The sequence below is a fragment of the Eptesicus fuscus genome, chromosome 8 (assembly GCF_027574615.1).
Source record: "Eptesicus fuscus isolate TK198812 chromosome 8, DD_ASM_mEF_20220401, whole genome shotgun sequence".
Lineage (NCBI taxonomy): Eukaryota > Metazoa > Chordata > Mammalia > Chiroptera > Vespertilionidae > Eptesicus > Eptesicus fuscus.
Window position 1 is genome coordinate 82,947,604 of NC_072480.1, and position 19,120 is coordinate 82,966,723.

At 39.7% G+C, this 19,120-nt stretch overlaps 1 long non-coding RNA gene and 1 other non-coding gene across 2 annotated transcripts in view; both read left to right on the top strand.

The window, feature by feature from the left end:
- The window catches only part of LOC129150114 (uncharacterized), a 60,427-nt gene that overhangs the window by 3,937 nt on the left and 37,370 nt on the right, over window positions 1-19,120 (top strand). The gene's annotated exons all lie outside the window — the stretch shown is intronic.
- Window positions 15,109-15,215, top strand: LOC114233282 (U6 spliceosomal RNA). Its single transcript, XR_003619432.2, has one exon. It is a non-coding gene; the product is annotated as a U6 spliceosomal RNA (small nuclear RNA).

Below are 19,120 nucleotides of genomic sequence, written 5' to 3' on the forward strand. Positions count from 1 at the left end.
GCTCGTCTCACATTCAGTTCTTATTAGTATATATCTAGCGACATATGATCTCGCTCATCTAGGGGAAATGATGAACAACATAGACTGAGGAACAAGAACAGAACCAGAAGCAAGGAGGCATCGATCGGACTATCGGGCCTCAGAGGGAGGATAGGGGAGGGTAGGGGGAGGTTGGGGGGAGGGGGCGAGTTCAACCAAATTTCTGTATGCATGCATATAAGCCTATCCAACGGTTAAGTTCAACAGGGGATTGGGGCATGCGTGGGGAGGGGTGCGGGATGGGAGGGGGGATGAGGACAAATATGTGACACCTTAATCAATAAAGAAATTTAAAAAAAATAAAAAAATAAAAAATAAAAAAAAATCAAAATCAAACAATGCAATTCCTGATCTCTGTTAATTTGAAATATAGGATGAATTAAATATTTATACATCTATCTCAACACAAGGCAGTATAGCAGTGCACACACCCAGTGAGTGGCAAATGTTTTCATATTGCACATGAGAGAATAGACCACTACTCTGTAATTTGACCTACTGGAGAATTTCGGCTTTAATTTATTTAAAAAAATTTTTTGAATACCATTTCAATAATGTGCAGGACGAATCTTTTACATACATTTGGAAGAATAGACAACAATATACAAATAGAAGGAATTTGGAAAGATTTATTTTTTTCTTACTGTCCAACAATGATTAGACATTATGTGTGTGTATTGAAAAGTAAAAAATAAATAAGTAAATTCTACATTAATTTATATGACTTCATTTTGAGAGTATTTTAACAATATTAATTGATCGTCCTATTCTATCTACTGTGTCCTGGTTAAGATAATGGGTATCATTACCTCATGGTAAATATGGCCAAGAGTGGATTAAACTCCCATGTTAGTTATCAGTTTAAATTTTATCTCTTAAGTTTTGTTATTTTTTTTAGAAATAAGCATAGTGCTCAGAGCTATAATAATTGAGAATTGTAAATATATCCTGTCATAAGCTCTGATGACAGTTTTAAAGAAAAAGTCAAAATGTGTACATGGCTCCTGGGAAAGGGACCACCTGCCTTTGTCAGTGTATCAGACCTCACAGGCAGTATAGCACTTACTCTGAAATGTCAAGATCTTTCAGTCACTGGAGGCTAAACTAATACGATTTTATTGTTGCCATAAGTAAAATGATTTGGGGGTTGAGGGTCAGGCTTTCTTTACTTTTCTAATGAGTATAGGCAGGAATTTTTTTTTTAATATTTTTTTTAGTTCAGAGACCTTCCAAAACAGCCTTGGTATTATCCACAATGTCTTTTAAGCAATTGTTAGCTATTTCCTCTTGCTTTAGTTAATCAAATTCAATAAATGTATGTGTGCTTATGGAGCAAAGATGGGGACATTTAGCAATTAACTGGTTGCTTGTTGATGCAGAAATACATTGCAAATAATTCAATAATTCAGTCACGTGAGTGGATTTTTGGGGGGCCTGCACTGTTCAAATAGGCCATAGTAAGCCATTTGTAACCACAACATTTTCTCTTTGTTAGTGCTGTAAATCATTGGCAAAATTAAAGGACTTCCTAGGAATAGTGTAGATAAAAAGAAGGACACAAAAAACAATTTTGATATTGCATTTTCCTTCCTAAGGCTTTAACATTTCTGATTATTAATCTGCTATGGAAGGTTTCTATCTGTGCTTCTTTCCAGTTATCTTGCAAGCAGGTATTCCAGAAGACTTGTTCTCTAACCTTTCAGTGGATAAATAAAAATCTAGAGGCTGGGAAATAAACAAAAACAGAAATATGTTTTTCCCACTAGTCACCAGGAAACAAATATCAATAGCATATTATAGGATGGAAATGGCTTAGGCAACCCCCTTTTTGTGGTTGAACTACTCACATACACTGTGCCATGGAAAAGGAGAAAAAGTAACACTTTATTGCTGATTTCCATGGTGCAGTGTTGTAAAAATTTGCACAAGAGCCCTAACCAGTTTGGCTCAGTGAATAAAGTGTTGGCCCGTGGACCAAGGGTTCCCTGGATCCATTCTGTTCAAGGGCATGTACCTCGGTTCCTCCAGCCGGGCCCTGATCAGGACTGATGCAGGAGGCAACAAATTGATGTGTTTCTCTCACATCGATGTTTCTCTCTGTCTTTCTCTCTCTCTTACACTTTCCCTAAAAATCAATGGACATAAAACTTAACAAAAGGAAGAGAAACAATCCAATAAAAAATGGGCAAAGGACCTAAATAGACACTTTTCGAAAGTGGACATACAGAAGGCCAAGAGACATATGAAAACATGCTCAAAGTCACTAATCAACTGAGGGATGCAAATTAAAATGACAATGAAGTACCATCTCACACCTGTCAGAATGGCTATCATCAAAAAAATCAACAAATGACAAGTGCTGTGAGGATATGGAGAAAAAGGAACCCACGTGCATTGTTGGTGGGAATGCAGACCGGTGCAGCCACTGTGGAAATATGTATGGAGTTTCCTCAAAAAATTAAAAATGGAACTCCCATTTGACCCAGTAAATCCACTTCTAGGAATATATCCCAAGAAATCAGAAACATCAATCAGAAAGGACATATGCACCCCTATGTTCATAGCAGCACAATTTATAATAGCTAAGATTTGAAAACAGCCTATGTGCTCATCAGCAGATGAGTGGATTAGAAAACTGTGGTACATCTACACAATGGAATACTACGCTGATATAAAAAGGAAGGAACTCCTACCATTTGCAACAGCATGGATGCAACTGGAGAGCATTTTGCTGTGGCGAAATAATCCAGTTGGAGAAAGATAAATATCACATGATCTCACTCATTTGTGGAATATAATGAAAATATAAACTGATGAATTAAAATAGACCCAGAGACATAGAAACATTGAACAGACTATTGAGCCTTGGAGTAAAGGCATGGGAGGGTTGAGGAGTTTGGGGGTTGGAGGAGAGATCAACTAAAGGACTTATATGCATGCATGTAAACATAACCAAAGGACCCAGACAGTAGGAGGGCAGGGACATGTGCTGGAGGGCAAGGAGGAGTGCCAGGAGAGAGGTCAATGAAGCAAAAAGGAGACAGTAAAGAATTTTTAAAAAATCAATGGAAAAATGTCCTCGGATGAGGATTAACAGAAAGAAAAAAAAAAGAAAGAAAGAACGAAAGAACGAAAGAACGAAAGAACGAACGAACGAAAGAAAGAAAGAAAGAAAGAAAGAAAGAAAGAGAGAGAGAGAGAAGAGAGAGAGAGAGAGAGAGAGAGAGAGAAAGAAAGAAAGAAAGAAAGAAAGAAAGAAAGAAAGAAGAAAGAAAGAAAGAAAGAAAGAAAGAAAGAAAGAAAGAAAGAAAGAGAGAAAGGAAGAAAGGAAGGAAGGAAGGAAGGAAGGAAGGAAGGAAGGAAGGAAGGAAGGAAGGAAGGAAGGAAGGAAGGAAGGAAGGAAGGAAAAGGAAAAGGAAGAGAAAAAAGATTTGCACAAGATATGCTATGAAAGCCAAGTTTATTGCTGTGCCTAGAATTTATAAAAAGGTAACCTGGTGGGTTGGAATAGTTGGAAAAATAATATAGTAAATATTTCTATCTCTCTGGCCATTAACTCAAATAAGAACTAAGCCAAATAGGAATTAAATCCCTATTCTGTCTTCCTTACCTCCTATACCCATCCCTTCTTTATCATCAGGCTGCTGGTAGTGTGCTCTCTCCCTTTTCCTTCTCTCCTTTACTCAAATCCTTCATCATCACAGCCTCCTTTTGAATTTAGAAGCCTCAGGTATGGGCTCTAAGCTGACTGTCAGTACTCTCAACTTTGTTTTCTCTGGGCAGAGGGGGGTGATGCTATTCTCATTGGCCTAATTGGTAAGGAGGAGGGGCATTCTTACTGTAGAGGAGAGACCATAAGAGAGAGATATGTGCTATATCCAAACTAAGACACATCCTTATTTTTGAATAGTCGTGGATTTGTGGCAATTTTACCATTTTCACAGTTTCACTCTAATTATTTTAATACAAATTTTTAAAAAATCAATTATGATTCCAAACTGATTAATTACTCCTAATGAACATAATTCATTCACATGTGCACACATACTCTCATACTGGAATATGGCAAATAATTGGTCCCTTGATTCTTGTTAATGCATCTGAATATTGTTTAAGTGGCACCTGCTATTCAGGTAAATCAAAAAAGTATGCCATTTTTCTGAGGGTAAGATCTTGAAATTTTGACTTGTTGGATTATATGATGTTCTCATCATCTGCTCTTGTCCACAGAGCCATATAAATAAAGGATCATCTTGGACAACCACCTAGGCAGTGCATGGATTTTCCTTCACAATATCTTCCAGCTTCTGATTGAAGTATCCAAAGGGATTTGAAACTAACTACCTTCAATTGCATCTTGAATGACTCCAGACATTAGACTCTCTGCTGACATGAAATCTCCTTCCTGTAAGTCCCATCCTTTGGTCCTTTACTCTTTGTCACCATGTCCGTCATTTAATTGCTCCTCAGGAGAAAATTTTGATACATGTTACAAATGAAAAAAGTTATCACTTATTCCTATAATTCAGAAGAAACAGATATAGAAAAGCTACCCACTTGCCACTTCATGTGTATTTTTGTACATTTATGTTGTAAAGTAGTTTTCTGTTAAAAACATAGCAGGATCACACACATAGGTAGAGAGTAGGGTTTCCCTGAAGGGAGTAGATATTCAGACTGTTGACTTTCCTGAAATGAATCAGAGCCTAGAAAAAAAAAAAGATTTATGACACAGAATAAGGAGAAAACTCTGTTTTCTCTAGTCTTGACTACTTGACTATTTGGAGACCAGTCTGCTAGAAATATAGAAAAACTAAGTTCATTTCTAAGTGGTAGGGGGCTCTGTAACAAAGCATCCCTATGGTTGAGCATGAAGGTTGCTTTGCAGTTACTTAGAGAAATCTTCTGTTAGAGACTCAAGGGCTTCTGGGTCCTGAAAACAGCCACGTCCAGTAGTCAGTTGCAATATTTTTCTGGCTTAATATATTCTTTAATCTTCAAATGTCCTTTACTGTCTTAACAATTGTACAGTCTGGGGTTAGGTAGGTTGAGAGTCAGACTTTGAGGCCAGTGTATTAAAAGTAGCAACCTCTAAATCAGTGATTCTCAGCCAGGGCAAGCCATTCTTGTCCTGCCCGGGGATATTTGGCAGCATTTTTATTATCATAATTGGGAGTGCTACTGGAAACTAGTGGTAAAGGTCAGTGATTCTGCTAAATGTCCTGTAATGTACAGCAAAGCAAAGAATCATCTCCAAAAAGATAACAATGCCAAGACTGAGAAACCCCGCTCTTAGGAGAGCCTGCTAACTCAGACCTGTAGGAAGTGCAGAGTGAGGCCTATGTGTGAAGGCAAAACTAGCCACCTGGAACCAAATAAAGTGCATGGGAGAAGCAGGGGTTGGGAAGATATCATGGGTGATAGTGATACTCACTGTGGATACAGTGGAGTTTCCTGGAGTGGAGAAGAATATTTGAAAGGGAGATTGAGTTCCTTGTCATTCTGATGACTCTGAGAAATTAGGTTCTAGGAGTTAGCCACTTCAGTCAGCAGAACTATTCTAAGATTCTGACTCCTGGACCACTCTAAAGCAGGCAACTATGACCTGGACTTGGATGTCAGTGCCTCAGGCCTTGATCTGCTACAGCTTTTAAGGCAAAATATCAGCACCTCATTGTCCAGAGCCTAGCTGTGGTCATTGCCCTGTGCATGTGTCCTGCATGAACTTTCACAATGATTTACTGAATGGCTTCTCAGTCTCTAACAGGAAATGATTCATCTTTTCTTCCTCAGCCTTATGTAGCTATTAGTTTAGTGTTTGTTAGTATTTTTAATCTTTTTTATCTAAAACTAGTGGCCTGGTGCATGAAATTCATGCAGGACGGGAGGTGTCCCTCAGCCCGGCCTGCACCCTCTCTAATCTGGGACTTCTCGGGCATGTCCAACTGCTGCTTTAGGCCCAATCCCTAAACGATCCGGGACCTCTCCCAATCTGGGACCCCTGGCTCCTGCCTGATCACCCCTAACCACTCTGCCTGCCAGCCTGATTGCCCCCAACTGCCCCCTCTGCCAGCCTGCTCACCCCCAAGTGCCCCCTCTGCCAGCCTGCTCACCCCCAACTGCACCCCCCTGACGGCCTAGTTGCCCCCACCTGCTCCCCCACTAGCCTGCTCGCCCCCAACTGCCAGCCTTCTCGCCCCCCAACTGCCCCCCCTGCTGGCCTGCTCACCCCAACTGCCCCCCCCTGCCCTTCTTACCCCAACTGCTCCCCCTGCTGGCCTGATTGCCCCTAACCTGCCTCTGCCACCATGGCTTTGTTCAGAAGGACTTCCTAAAGGTCTCCCAGTCTAATTAGCATACTATCCTTTTATTAGTATAGATATCTGATTCTTAGGCTGATTTTTAACTTGCATTTTGCTGAGTCTTTGATTCCACCTCCATACATATCTATATATTTTCTGTTATTTTGGCACAGTAGATATTTTCCTGGATTGAATCACAATGACAATAGCTTTCTTTAGTGTTCTAAGGTTGATTCTGAAGTGTTACTGTGCCATTTAATGTTGCATCATTTCTTTATCCCACATTATAGTTATTTATCTATTCGTTAACAGGGCTATGCCCATTGCAAATTAAAATGCAATAAATACTATTATAGTGTTGATAATGTTTAGGACATATATTTGCAATAACAATGAAGTGTCATAAATCATCTGCCTTGTTTCTAAAATAGATGTCTTTTCTATAATCATGTAATTATTAATATCTATATATCCTGTCCTTAGTAATTTTTCATTTTTCTTGAATAACTGTCCCACTTGATTTAAACATTTGCCTATCCTTTTTTATATCAATGAGTATGTTTAGGTAATCATTATCATTTATTTTTTAACATCTCCTAGGGTTGTAGAACTTTATTTACCACTAACCAGACTGAATGGCTGTCCACTATGTGGCTGGGATTTAAAGGAGGAAAGTTATAGCTACAAATGGTAAATAAAATCCACCAGGGTTTAAATTCAGGGGATTATAATCTAGGTTGAAACCAAACCCAGATTCCTCATTTCCTGATAACAATTATTGTTATGTAATAATTTTTATGCAACTTTTTGAGATGAGATTCACTCTGGATTTAGGTTTATGACCTCCAAAAGGTCATTTGGGAAAAAAGGGAGAATGAAGATGCTTGGTCTGTATATTTTCCTCAAGCTTTACAAAGTTTTCCTGAGGACTCTTAAGGCTTGATAATGCATGAATTTTTCCCCCTCCCCCTTCTAGTTGATTTGGTAAACTCAAGGTTCTATGATGCAATTTGAAATAGAAGAAACAAAGAGAATACGGAAGAGTGGTTTATTAGGAATGTATTATATTCCATGCTAATGTCAATATAAATGCAAAATGAAAAGCCTTGGAAAGATTTTGTTATTCTTCAGAATTTCATTAATCCAGTCACAAATAACAGAGGGCTGGTCTATCTCCCCATTCCACCTCCATTCCCCCACCTCTATTCATTGTTCATTTTAAACAGTTTAATGGCTTTGGAAGTATTCATGAATTCCAGTTGCTTCACTCTCCTAATCATGTTGTCGGCTTAAAATTCACATTTAATTAACCTCTTCACCCAAGGCATAAATCAATAATAAAACTCCAAATGCTTACCATGCCAATAGTGATTTTCGTTTGGAGGAAAACTGTTGAAAATTAGACATTAGAACACCCGACGAAAAGCAGAGAGCTAGTGGCATGGAGCAAAAAGGAGCTAACATAAATTGTGGTGATGAAAGCCCTGGACTTGAGAGAGAATATTCATTTATTCAGATTTCAGAGACAAGTATACATTTAAGATGGGTTCAGAAAATAATCTTTTATCTAGAAAAATTAGAGGCAATCTAGCACTGATAAAGGAGTAATGTAACACTCAAATTCTTAGTAGAGGAAATGCTAAAAGAAGAGGTGTTGTTTTGAGAAAGGAACAAAGGCTTGACACACTCGGTTCAAAATCTGGCACTAACATTTTAGATATATGACCTTCATTATATATTTTAACATCTATACATGATAATTTTCCTGTATGTGACATGGAAATATTGGCATCTACCTCATAGAAGTGTCCTAAGAATTAATTAAGATTAAGTAGATTAATAGATGGAAAAGAGATTCCATGGGTGTATGTGTGTAATTAAGAGCACACACACAAAACACACACATACAGTATATGCAATATAGCAGAGAGAGTCTGACCTAATTGCTATTGATTATTGGTTGATAGAAGGAGCATTCATACCCAAAACAAGATAATTGGAGTTTTTAACCAAGTAGCAAGTTAGTTTCAGCCTCTCTCCACTAAAATGCTAATAAATATAAGCCAAGAAGCCATGTTTCCTCACCATAAAAAGTGGTATGTAGGAAGTTTAGATGAAATACATACACACAGAGACACACACACATACACAGAAGTTGAGATGGACGGTAAGAGATAGATTCATGGTATTCAAGTTAAGGGTTACTGTGGTTCCCAAAGAACTAGCTATATTCCTGCCTCACTTGTGTTTGACTAAATGACCTCTCCCCTTCATTCTTATTTTTTAACAGTTTTATTGAGGTATAAGTTACATATCATAAAATATGCCCATTTTAGGCATACAATTTAATGAATTTTAGTAACATTTTAGAGTTACACAACTAGTAACGTATTTCAATTTATACCATTTCTATTACTCCATAAAGTTTTCTTTTGCTGTATTGCAGCCAATTTCTATTCCTACCTCCAGTTCCAGGCAGCCACTGATCTGCTTTCTGTCTCTTATAGATTTTTTAAAATAAAATTTTATATATATAGAATCATACAGTAACTGGTCTTATGAATCTGACTTCTTTCATTCAGTATAATGTTTTTCAGGTTCATTCATGTTGAGTCATCTATTAATATTTTGTTTCTTTTAATTGCTGAATAATATTCCATTATGTGAATATACCATATTTTGTTTATCCTTTCACCAGCTGATAAACATTTGGATTCTTTTCAGTTTGGGGCTATTATGAATAATGATGCTAAAAAAACTTTGTATACACATTTTTGAGTGGACAGGTTTTCACTTCTTTTTCTTGGGTAGAACTTAGAGTATAATTGTTAGGTTATATGATAAATTTATGTTCAAATTTTTAAGAAAACTGTTTTTCAAAGTGATTCTATCATTTTATATCCCTATCAATAACATTTCATCACACCCTGGACAGTGCTTGATTTGTCAAACTTTTAAGTCAGTCAGTTTGTTGGGTATGTGTGTGGTGTTATTTCATTGTGGTTTTAATTGGCATTACCCTAGTGACTAATGATGCTGAGATCCTTTTGTGTTTATTGGTCATTCATATATCTCTTTGGTGAATTGGATGTTCAGAGATTTTGCCCATGTTTTAATTGGGTTGTTTGTCTTCTTACTATACTCCTGTAGTAAGAGTATATTGTACATTTGGGATACAAGTCCTATATTAGAAACATAATTTGAAAATATTTCCTTGTATTCTATGATTTGCTTTCCATTATTACAATGATGTCTTTTGAAAAGGAAATATTTTTATTTGGATGAAGTTCAATTATCAATTATTTTCTTTTATGAATTGTGTTTGTGGTGTTGTATCCAACAATCTTTGCCTAATCCAAAGTTACAAAGATTTTTTTCCTATATTTTCTTCTGAAAATGTTGTAGTTTAGCTTTCATATTTAGTTCTATGATTCATTTTAATTGACTTTTATTTGTGGTATGATTTAAGAAGCTAAGATTAGTTCTTGTATGTGTACATATGTGCTGGTGTATATATGTAAATATAAGTAAAATTCTATGGCGAAAAAAAGCTTGCTGGGATTTTATATCAAACTAGAGGCCCGGTGCACGAAATTCGTGCACAGAGGGGGGTTGTCCCTTAGCCCAGCCTGTACCCTCTCCAATATGGGACCCCTTGAGGGATGTCCGACTGCCCGTTTAGGCCCGATCTCACCCGGATCGGGCCTAAACGGGCAGTCGGACATCCCTCTCACAATCCAGGACTGCTGGCTCCCAACTGCTTGCCTGCCTGCCTTCCTGATTGCCCCTAACTGCTTCTGCCTGCCAGCCTGATCACCCCCTAACCACTCTGCTGCCGCCTGTTTGCCCCCAACTTCCCTCCTCTGCCGGCCTGGTCACCCCTAACTGCCCTCTCCTGCAAGGTTGATCACCTCCAACTGCCCTCCCTTGCAGGCTTGGTCCCTCTCAACTGCCCTCCCTTGCAGGCCAGGTGTCTCCCAACTGCCCTCAACTGCTGGCCATCTTGTGGTGGCCATCTTGTGTCCACATGGGGGCAGGATCTTTGACCACATGGGGGCAGCTATATTGTGTGTTGCAGTGATGATCAATCTGCATAGTACTCTTTTATTAGATAGGATAGAGGCCTGGTACAGGGGTGGGGGCCAGCTGGTTTGCCCTAAAGGGTGTCCCTGATCAGGGTGGGGTACCCTGGGGGCATGGGGTGGCCTGAGCAAGGGGCCTGTGGTGGTTTGCAGGCGGGCCACGCCCCCTGGCAACGCAAGAGGAGGCCCTGGTATCTGGAATTCATTTTCCTTCTACAATTGAAACTTTGTAGCCTGGAGCAGAGCCAAGCCTGGGGCTCCCTCTGAGGCCCAAAGCCATTTGTGTTGGGGTTATAATTGAAACTTTGTTGCCTTAAGCGGGTGGGCCCAGCCAGGGTGTGTGGAAAGCTTTGCTTCCCCTGTTGCTGGCGGCAACCCTGGCCTGCTCTCTCAAGCTCCATTCTGCCGCCATTTGTTTGAATTTGTTTACCTTCTATAATTGAAACTTTGTAGCTTGAGTGGAGGCTTAGGCCTGGCCAGGGCAGGCAGAAAGCTTGGCTTCCTCTGTTACCTAGGAAACCTTGCTCTCTGTGGCTATAGCCATCTTGGTTTGGGTTAATTTGCATACTCGCTCTGATTGGATGGTGGGCGTGGCTTGTGGGCGTGGCTTACTGGTGTGTCGGAGGTATGGTCAATTTGCATATTTGTCTATTATTAGATTAGATGAGTATTTTGTTACTCTATTTTTAAAATTTATCTTTATTGTTGAAATCATTATGATGTCCCCTTTTTTCATCAGAGATTCCCTCCCCCTTTCACCCCACCTCCATGCCTTGCATTAAACCTATACATCAGTTTGGAGAGAACTGCCATCTTAAGAATATTGAGTCATCTAAAATGTAATCTCCTTTCAAATTTTGTCTTTGAATTGGATTTCTGTCAGTTAAAACTAAAAGATTTTTTATTTATACATCATTGTTTCACTTTCTCTTTCCAATTTCTTCTGATGGGTGATTTCTAGACAAAATTACCCTATGATCAAATACATTATCAAAATTTCTGAAAACACCAGAAGCGAAAAAAATCAGGATGGTAGAAAATGAAACAGAACCATAACTATTGCAGAGGTAAATGGAGAATAGACCACATGAGGTGGTAAAACTTGTTTCTGGATCACTCTCTGGTGATTACAAAGATACCACATTAGTCTATTATTATAGGCCAGGATTTTCTTCTTTCAGACACAATTAGTTTATCACTTATTTATAAAAGTGGATTTTAAGCTGGCATGCATTAATAGTTTGTTCCTTTTAATTTCTGAATAATACTCCATTATATAAATGTACCATGTTTTGTTAATTCTTTCACCAGATGATAAACATTGGATTATTTTCAGTTTCTGCTGTTATGAATAATGCTGTTAAAAAAATTGCATGCAAGTCTTTGTATGGACATGTTTTCATTTCTTTCTCTTGGGTAGAACTTAGAGTATAATTGTTAGGTTGTGTGGTAAGTTTATGTTCAAATTTTTAAGAAAATTAAATTCAGTATAGAATTACAGAGTGATAATAATAACTCCTTTGATCTGATCACATATTTTTATGAAGGTCTTTTTTGAAGATTGCATTTTAAAAAAACAATCTTCTTAATAAAACATCCTGCACAGAACTTTTCTAAAATTATCAAAAGATGAGCAGTAATTTTACATAAACTGCTATTAAACCAGGGTTGCCATACCTTACTTCCCTTTCCATTTTTACCTGAACAATTGATTTAATTGAGCCTAAATGATGAAATTGATATTTACCAGTATAATTTTGATATCCTTGAATACTGATTCTATCGTTCAACTTCTTAGCTATTCCTCTTAAATTTTGTAAATTTGCACATTAAATGACTGTGATATTTTATGTCTTCACTCCATTTAAAAAATTATCAAGAGTAAGAAAAATTTCAGACATGAGAAAACATTACGGACCAGACTTACGCTCACACCACACATAGATGGAAAATTGGAAAAAAATATATAAAACTATGGTTGTCAGACCTTGGACACTAAGCAATTGTAGAGTGTGGTTCCTGAAAGAAGAGAAACAAATGAAATAAGGTCTATGTTTACCCCAATTTATTGTCTAGACTAAATTTTCAGGCTTCAGCACAGAGAGGGAATACATAGTTGCAACCTAATGGCTCTCTTCAGCTAAAGAGATTGAGATCAGAGTTAAAAACAATAAAACAAAACAAAACAAAAAAAACAAAACAAAAACCCTAGACTTCGTGAAGCAGATTACTCCAGAGATCTGCATAGGTAGAGAGTCCCATTCTCTCTCTCCCTCTCCCTTCCTCTCTCTCTAATATCAATAAAAACATGCATAAAAAGAAGAATTATGACATATTGTCATAAGAAACTATGCAAGGCAGACATTAAAGGCAGATAATTAAAAATATATTTTAAAAATTATCAACCTAAATTCTATATTCAGTGGAAATATTTTTTTTTTCAAATGAATGTGAAACCCTTTCAGAAAAATAAAACCTGAAACAAGCAGTGCTGGCAGACTTGCTGTACATAAAATGTTAATGGAAGTTTTTATTAGGCAGAATCATATACACAACACAATGAAGAATGCTGGTGAGAAACTGGCCAACAATCCAAACAATCTAAATGTATATTGACTATAAAATGAATGAACTAATTATGGAATTGTGGTATATGCAATGAAATACTGATCGGTAATCCTATTTAATAAAAGGATGCTATGCAAATTAACCATCACTCTGTCACAAAGGTGGTGGCTCTCGTTGCCACAAGATGGTGGCGCCCAGTCCTCTCAGCCCAGCGGGAGTCCTCCAGTCCTGGGGGCAGCTGCTGAGAGTGTGCAGCATGAGCAGCCTGGCAGAATGCTTGCTTTGTCACTGCAGCAAGTACAGTAAAAGTTGGCTCCAAAACAGCTTGTTTCTTGGGGAGTCCGGGCAGGAGGGGGTCCTGAGAGCTCTTCTACTGGCTGCTCAGGAAACAGCGCTGACGCCGCTGAGGGAGCCGTTGGGGAGGAGGCAGTAACTGCCGCTGCGGAGCTAGAGCGAAGGAGGCGGGGGAGCGGAAGCGGAGGAGTTGGTGACGCCTCTGCTCCTGCAGGGGTGGCGGGTGAGCCGCAGTTCAGGAGCCTCTGGGAGTGGCGGCGCCAGGCCATCCAGCACTGCATCCAGTCCCTGGGGCATTCCCACCAGTACCGCGACACCACCTGCCTGCAGCCATCCTGCCAGAAGATGAACTGGATTGTGCAGCACACCAAGGGCTGCCAGCACAAGACCAATGGAGGTTGCGGAGTGGGCAAGCAGTTCATGGTCCTTTGCTGCTACCATGCCAAACACTGCCAAGAAAACACATGCCCCATTCCCTGCTACCTCAACATCAGGCAGAAGCTCCACCAGCAGAAGACACAGCACCGCCGGCAGCATGCATAGCTCATGCGCCAGCAGATGCCACCATCAACACCCGCACTGTGCCTCAGCCGAGTCTGCCTTCCCCTCCTTTAGCACCACCCAGGTCCCCCACACTGCATCCCAGCACACCCTGGACACCACAGCCCCCGACTTTGCCCCAGGCCTCACCTGTGAGCATGTCACTAGTCAGCTTCTCTAGCGTGGCCAGAACTCTGCCAGACCCCCACCGCAGTTTGCACTGGGAAGCCCACTAACCAGGTGCCAGCCCCACAGCCCCCGGCCCAGGCCCACCTGCAGCAGTGGAGGCGCCCAGCAGATTGCACATGAGGCACAGCGGCAGCAGCATCTGTACTGGGTGAGCACCAACAATGGTATGCCCCTGAGGCACAGTGACCCCTGAGAGCCAGATGGCCCCCAGGGGCCTGAATGTTACCCAACCAGGTCAGTGGGCCTGTTATTCTGCCCCCCAAGCCCCAGCAGTGGCAGCCAGCACCCATCCCCCAGAAATAGTCACTGTGAGGCATGCCCAGATTCATGATGTCTATGCAGACCCAAGGTGCAGCCACCTCAGAACGTCTTTCCAGGTGCCCTGCAGGACCTGCTGCGGACCCTGAAGTCTCCCAGCTCCCCCAGCAGCAGCACATGCTCAACATCCTCAAGTCAAACCCTTAGATGATGGCAGCTCTCATCAAAAGGCACACAGCCAAGTATGTGGCCAGCCAGCCCAGCCTTCAGCTCTAGCCCAGCCTGCTGAATCTGAACGCCATGCAAGCCAGCGGGCCACGACCTGCTGTCCTTCCACAGCAGCAAGGAATGGGAGACCTGAATCCCCAGGGCCAGGCCTTGAACATCATGAACCTGGGGCGCAACCCCAGCGTGGCGAGTATGAACCACAGTACAGAGAGATGCCATGGAGCAACAGCAGCAGCAACAGCAACAACATTGCGAGAGGCATGTCCGACTGTCGGTTGTGATGGGGCATCACCTTCCTCTGATCACCGAGTTGCCTCCTGCTCCTGAGGGCTCCGGGACTGTGAGAGGGGAGCAGGCTGGGCTGAGGGACCGCCCCCCTCCAGTGCATGAATTTTTATGCACCGGGCCTCTAATAAGAAATAATGAACTAATACATTAAATAACATAGATCAATTGTAAAAAAAAATTATTCTAAATGAAGGCAGAGAGGGAGGGAGGGAGGCAGAGGGAGAGAGAGGGAGAGGAGAGAGAGAGAGAGAGAGAGAGGGGAGGGAATTTCCATGCTTTATGATTCCATTTATATGAAATTTTACAAAAATTAAAATCTTGTGCTCACTTCAACAGCACATATACTAAAATTGGAATGATACAGAGAAGATTAGCATGGTCCCTGTGCAAGGATGACACACAAATTCATGAAGTGTTCTGTATTTAAAAAAAATTTAAAATCTGATGACAGAAAGAAGTAGATCGGCAATTTCAGGGTCATAGGCTGGTTGGAGAAGCAATTGATTTCAAAGACATGAAGGGGTGCTTAAGAGTGGTGAAATTATTCTGTATCTTTGTATGTCGATGGTGGTGATGGTTACATGTCTGGAACTCACTATATAGTACTGTCAAATTGGTATTTTTAATGGTATGTAAATTTTATGTCCATAAAATGAATTTTAAAAAATTATTAAGTATTTCATGATCTAGGCCTTGTGCTAGATAGCAAAATAAACATGACACAGTTCCTTCTTTTATAGTCTAGTTGGGGATATAGACAACTAATTTAATAATTGCAATATATTATGTGATATGTGTGTACACAGGGTTCTACAGGAACAGAATATTAGAGACTCAGGAAAAATCACCAGATGTGGGGCTAAGGGTGACAAAGCACATATCCCTATTTGAGCAACCTATTAAAGCATGTCTTCCACTAATATACCTCATACAAAGGCAAATAAATTTGTATATCAATTTTGAAATTTTGGTATACAAGAAAACATTTACATTTAAATTCTTAAGAGAATGCTCTATTTTGCTGTGCATTTCTTGTAGTCTTACTAGTATACTCTTATTTTACCTTGATTTTTATGAATGATGAAATATACTAAACCACAGAAAGTTTAATTGTACAATACAATGAATATTTACATATATGTGGTTCCTCATAACCAAGATCAAGATTTAGAGCATTCTTAGACTCTTCACTTTATTGAAGCCTTTAGTTGCTGGTTGACTATTTATTGGTATTTTGGAATTTGAGATAGCAGGCAATGCTGTCACTTTATGGGAAAACTGCAGAGGAAGATAAAAATTGTCATTACTACTTATAGGAACTGTTCAGGTTGATCAATTTTGACTCTGTCAGATTCATTATGAAGATCACTAATTTAGATAACATTTGTAAGCACTCCCAGGGTGAATCATGTCTTTCTAACAGAGGTAAATATCAATATTCTACCCGTGGGAGAGCTATAAGAATTGTCAAATCATTTTACTGCAGCTAGAAAATTATACTTTTCAGTGGGAGCATGTAGAACACTGAATAGGATGGATGCTCTATAGCAAGTTTCTCCTATGCTTTTGTGTAAAAAAGAAAATATACCTTTGTGAATTGACCTTAAAATGCACTTTATGGCAATAATATATGTCTAGCCACTTGAAATAATAATTAATGCTAATGAAATCAATAATTAGAAGCCATTCTCAAATTTAATTAGACATACAAGTATTGTAATTAACCAGTTTTGGACTTGGTCTTGAAGTTGAAGGTCTTCTATACCTTGACAGAGGATGAGAACAGCTCAGGAAAAAAATCAGTTGGTACCACAAACTCTCTTATCAGTTCTAAACATTCTATCTTCAGACTTTTATTAGAACTTTTCTGCTTCTAGATCTTAACTGGAACTATTTCTGTCATGAATCACAAGCTCACAGTGAATGAGAACTGGGTATGTGCTAAGGTCTGAGGGAGTGATGAAATATGATGCTGGCAAGGTCGATTAGGGAAATGTCAGAAATGTCCTTGGCTTCAGGGTTTTCCTTTGCCTAATCCCCATGATTCAAAAGTGATTTGAGATTCTCAGTCTTTCTTAATCTTGCTCTAGTAATGGGATAGTGTTTGCCAACACATTGTTTCACTGAAGCAACATTTTAAAAGATGCTTTTTAGAATCTATCCTAACCCAAAGGAGTGAGTAATGAGAATTTCAAGCCTTTACCAGCTTTAGCCAGGCAGCCTTTTGCCTTCCTTCAGATTGCCTTGTATGGACAATCATCTATCTGTCTCCACACAATTTGGGGCTTGCTCTGGTGGCCCGAATGCCTCAGTACCTCAGTGGCAAGTAGATGACATGGAGGAGGTCATGTCTAACACAGGGAGGATTATACGTCTCAACTTGTTTAACCAGTCTCATTCTGAAAATATCTTTGGACAGCTTACCCTGCTTTCTTTAGTGGCAGGGGACACTGGGACACCATGTGATGCTGGCAAGGTCGATTAGGGAAATGTCATAAATGTCCATGTAGGGTAGTGTCTTTTCATAGAATCTTACTGGCTTTCTCTGAGTTCACTTAAACTCTGTCAGGACATGAAGGCTGCCTCACTGCTTGGGATTCAAGCAAGTTAGTTTTCATAGTGCCATCATTCTAGTACCGTGGTCGGCAAACTGCGGCTCGCGAGCCACATGCGGCTCTTTGGCCCCTTGAGTGTGGCTCTTCCACAAAATACCACGGCCTGGGCGAGTCTATTTTGAAGGAGTGGCGTTAGAAGAAGTTTAAGTTTAAAAAATTTGGCTCTCAAAATAAATGTCAATCGTTGTACTGTTGATATTTGGCTCTGTTGACTAATGAGTTTGCCGACCACTGTCTATCTCTGCCTTGTTCACTGGAAGATGATGGTCTCAGTATCCAATTTCAAAGATACTAGCCTCCAGTTACAAACATCCCAGCCTCTGAGCATTCCGACTGTAGTTATCAGTATTACAATGCACATCATTAGAATGAGAGAGGTTTGTTTCATTTTCAAACAAAAGAGCACAGCATGCTGCCCAGTCCCCTCATTCAAGAATCTAATAGATCTTTGGGCATCCTCTGCAAGACAGGCTTTCAAGGTGACCTGGGCATCACACAGAAGGAGACTGTGTACCTGCCTCCAGACATTTTTTAATGGAGTATTTATTTAGAATAATTGGAGGGGGGATATCATTTGTGTTAGTTTTAGATGTATAATACAGAAAGTTCCTGCATACCCTTCACCTGGTTTCAATGTTCTCCGGGGTTGTCATCTTATATTACTGTGGTACATTAGTCAAAACTAAGGAATTAACAGTGATATGTTAACTGAATCTCAATTTTTTTTTTTAATTTGACCAGTTTTTCCATGAATGCCTTTTTTTTTTTTTTTCTGTTTCAGGATCTAATTCTGGCAGGTTTTAAAATCAGTCCTCTTCCCATCTAATGTGAAGTTCTTTTTATCTTCAGATATCAATGTTTTCTGCTCAATAATTCTTTGGCATGCCTTAGATCTTAATGGGAACCGTAATTAAGCCCTATGCTCTATGTTGTCCATTGTTTTGTTCCTTTCACTATCTAACACGCCTCCTAACACTTACTGCTCTACATTAAACCAAAAAAAGTGTTAGAAGGCTGATAGATTTTTAAATGCCCTTCATTCAGTTTTTACCAAGGACACAATGGATGTAAGCCAGTCTTACTTCATTCTTTCTTCCTTTCTCTATTTCTTCTGAGTGAAAACGTTAGGTCAAAAATTTTTTTATCTGAACTGAAAAGCAGCTGAAATTTCCCCTGGAATCAATAGAATGCTTCCACAGCATCCACACTGCAACAGAGAAAAATCCCTAATGCGCACACCCCTGGCTTGCCAAGCATTCTCTCCTCTCTGCACCTGCAGGGCCACTCTTAGGCTGCAGCCTTTAATAACAGAGCCCTTCTGACCTCAAAGAATAACAGTAAGGGAAATGTTTCCTTGGTGTGGGAAGTCATAATGCATGTTAATAGATTCCGTTTGCAAAACCATTCTTGCTAAGATAAGCTCACCAAGTATGCAGCTCTGGTGGTATCTCTTTGAAGCTTATATAAGCAGAGACATTTAGTTGCTTTTTTTTTTTTTAAACTCTGAACCTGAAGTTTTCCTCCCCTCTCACCAATGTCAGTTCACAGACAGTAATTCAGTTTATTGGTGCATGTAAAAAGAAAGAAGGCAATTATTTCTGAGAGTAGCCAAACCTGTGTTCATGGGGCAGGAGGAAATAGTGATGAGGATTTTAGTACATTTAATTCACTTACTCATCAAGTGAAGGAAAGGGCAGGAGTCAGGAGGAAATTAAAT